Consider the following 3,829-nt stretch of genomic DNA (forward strand, 5'->3'; position numbering starts at 1 on the left):
CCTCCTTCTCCTCCTCTTCCTTCTCCTCCTCTTCCTTCTCCTCCTCCTCCTCTTCCTTCTCCTCCTCCTCCTCTTCCTTCTCCTCCTCTTTCTTCTCCTCCTCCTCCTCTTTCTCCTCCTCTTCCTCCTTCTCCTCCTTCTCTTCCTCCTTCTCCTCCTTCTCCTCTTCCTTCGCCTCCACAGCCTGCCCGCCGTCAGCGGGTTTCAAAAAATATCCCCCTCCCAGACTACTATCCTAAACTCAATGGGTTTTTCTCTGGTTCAAACTGTGAGGGCTCTTGCAGTGAACATGTCTACACTGCTTATTGTCTGTTACCCTCCCTGATGTTTACAAGAGTTGCTGGGGTAAAAAAGGAGTGGTACCTTTACAAGCAGGACGTGATGCATTGCATCACTTAGTAACAAGCTTTACATGTCTTTACTTGGCTGTTAGTCGGGCTCCCTATACAACAAAGAGGCAAGGTGCCAAAGACTAGCTCGGAGAATATCCCTGTCCATAGCCGCCTTGTAATCACTAACTTCCATGGCGTAGCAGATAGACTGCAGAGAGGGGAAAAAAAAAAACAAGTTTTCAAGTCTCTTTGTGCTTGCATTCACATCCCCCATTGCCAAGAAAGTGGACTGGATGGATATTCTGGGATGTAATTCAGCATCTTTCCTGCCTGAAGCTAGATTGCTTTGCATGGCATTATTTAATCATTGTATTAGAATCCAAATTGCCAACAGGGTGGATTAGTTTTACAATCATCAGGTTAGAATTGAATTAGAGAGGATGGGTTACCTTCTTCTGCTATAATGCTTGTAATTGAGCTCCAGGGGGCAAGTCAGACATGTTTGTAGCAATCCACCACAGTTCTCGGGCCAGCTTATGTACGTTAAGCATGCTGGCTTCTACGCAGGCCGCTTCCAGGCCGTGCCTTCCTCACATCAGTTGCAGAGCTGACCTTGGAATAAAGCACCTCAGGTTCTTCTGTAAATTTAATAACTAGCTTCTATGTTGTGTCACCATCAATACAATACCTGACTACTACGTGCGTATGTTAACTGCTGTCCTGCAAGTTAATTAGCCTTCTGTACGTAGAGAGTATGCTTGATGTTTCTGTTTAACATCTACCCTTAAGTGCTTTGAATAGGAAAAGACTGATAAAGTTAGTCACCGGTAGGTGAACAGGCAGCATGATGACAGATGAAATTTACAGCTGTATGATAATGCACACTGGAGGGAATAGTTTCACTCATGAATATTCAAGAGTGGGTGCTAGTTTTCCAGGGCCCTGCTTAGTTGTGTGCAAACCTGGAAAAAAAATGCTTCTGCTATTTGTGCAGATGTTAGCAAGATGATAGTTTTGCTATGACAATAGGAAGTTGCGGAGGTGTTTCAACTCACTATTAGGCTGGAAAAACTATATGTAACAAATGAAAGAAGACAGACATAGGAATAAAGAGTATTTACATGTATAGTAATAAACCTGTACTTAGTTGCTGTCACAACAGCAACACAGTCCTTGCAACAGTTTGATATGCTTTTGAGTTACTCGGCTCTGTTTGCCCCTCCTTTGTCACTTAAGAACTGGGGGCTTTGGGCCCATGAGAATAGCTCCAGCACCAGACGTCAAATTTACCTTTGTAACTTCTGCTTTGTTAGAATCCAAGAGAAAAATAAGATGACAAAGTGAGATCTTAGCCAAGCAGAGGGTTGTAGTGGAATTTTTTTTTTCCCTCTCTGATTAAGCTCCCACTCCTTCAAATCCTTGTAAATCCCCTCTAAGTACTGAGGGAACGACTCAGTGAAAGTAATTGCCTCCAAAGCAGAATTACAGTAACTGCGTATTTTAAGAAGTACTTTCAGCAAGGCCTAAACACCAATTTCTCCATCATACTTTTATCTACTTTAGTTAAACCTTTTACAAGCCTTTGTTGAATTTATATTGTGCATTTATTTGAGTAGCATGAAATAAGCAAAGCAACACAAAGCACTGGAACAGATGAACTGTGTGAATTTTTATTTCTTGTGCCTTTCAGCTTCATGCTCACTTATTGTGGTAAATTGTTTCAAGAAGCATTAAATAGAAGAGTCTATAAATTCACCTGGACATAATGTAACTAGAGTTTATAGCAAATGAAAACTTCATTTCCAGCATTGCTGCTATAAAGTTTTATAATTTCATGGATGTTACCTTATATTTAATATTTATTTGCATGTATTTCCTTGTTTTAAAAAATACCCACAGAATCTAACTGTACAAGATGTCAGATTATCAACTCCCTGTAAATGTTAGTTATGTTTATTTTTATCCTTGTGAATAAAGTTTCAACTCACAAAATTCTGTCACTTACTTGTGTATTTAAGTATCACCTGACTACTTCTTACTCTGTAATTAGAAGAACACTTTCTAAGAATGGGAAGACTCTCAGTTCATGGTTCTCCAAAAGAAGATAAATTTGCAACTCTGTGCCCACCACAAAAAGGCCTTTGAACTTGCAGAGGCTATGTTAAGCAAAACCAAAACGCAGCGTGTTGTTTGTATAGAGTCAGAAGGAATCAGTGAGAACTCTGAGGGGTTTTTACAAAAGGATGGTGGAGTATGTGCAAATCCAAAAATTCTGTGCTTGTCTTTAAATAGCAGCATTTGGAATTTATACAAGAGCCCAACACTAGAAGCTAAGAGAGTGCTGTGGAGACCTACTGAGAGATGCTTAACATCTTAACATATTAAGTGTGCTTTAATCTACTATTCTCTTTCCAGTCCAATTAAATTCAATAAAGGACACTTCCTTTTGTTTCCCTAACCAATGATGGAACATTGGATAAGTCAAGCCTGAACACCCTGTGTAACTTAAATTAGAAAAGGCATAACTAAACGGGATTTGAAACAACAATTTGTGACTTTTCTTCACACCTCAGTCTTCATAGGTATAAGCTCTACCAGCTGCTTTTCACTATGAATTAATCATTTGTTTTAATGCAGTGATCTATATCTTGAAAATACCAGTGGATCATACAAGAAGTATACCTGACAGTCTGTGGGATGATGGTGAGAAGTATTGTCAGCTGTGCTGTGCTAGAAGGACTGAATCCAAGGACAGGGCAAACCCCCTTCTGCCTGAGGGCCTCTTGCATTTCCATGTCTGCTGCACACTCACCCTAATCTTTTTCAAAATGATGGATAAAGAAAAATGTGTATTACCTGCTAGAAATAATAAATCTTTTTTGCTTACACCACAAACTATGAAAGCCGTAATATGAAGTGAACAGGGAACTTGCATCAAAATCAGATGTCCTTGTTAGATGCAACACGCAAGTGCAAACAGCAGCAGCTGCCTGTTTCAGGTATACAGAGAGTCTTTTTCTCATGTCTTTTCTTCAGAGAGAGGACTCTAGCCAGTGCTGGGAAGAAAAGCAGTTGGCCATTCTACTAAAGGGGTTATCAAACACCGAGACCTTCCCCTTTCTCACCCCACTAGCAAAGCTCAGCAGGAGCTGAAATGCACCAGCCAAGAAGTTGACAGCTATAGCTGTGGAAAGGCCGTACCTCTCGGTGCCGCTGCGACAGCGGCAAAACCAGCTGCCGGTGGGTTTGCTGCCCGGCCCCGGCCCCCAGGAAACGAGACCACAGCGCCCACTTTGCTACGGCTTTATTCGGGACCGGACCGCGCCCGAAGAAACCGGGCCAGGAGTAAGGCGCAAGCGGCGTTTTGCATAGAAATAACCCTCTTCTCCTCCTCCTCCCCCAGCCCTTCCTCGGGTCCGTGGTCCGGAGGGGCGGAGGTGGTGGGCGGGGGCCGCCCCGCAAAGCGGCCGTCCCCGGCGGGCCGGTCGCTACCTGCC

The sequence above is a fragment of the Charadrius vociferus genome, unplaced genomic scaffold, assembly GCF_000708025.1.
Source record: "Charadrius vociferus isolate BGI_N301 unplaced genomic scaffold, ASM70802v2 scaffold62, whole genome shotgun sequence".
Taxonomy (NCBI): domain Eukaryota; kingdom Metazoa; phylum Chordata; class Aves; order Charadriiformes; family Charadriidae; genus Charadrius; species Charadrius vociferus.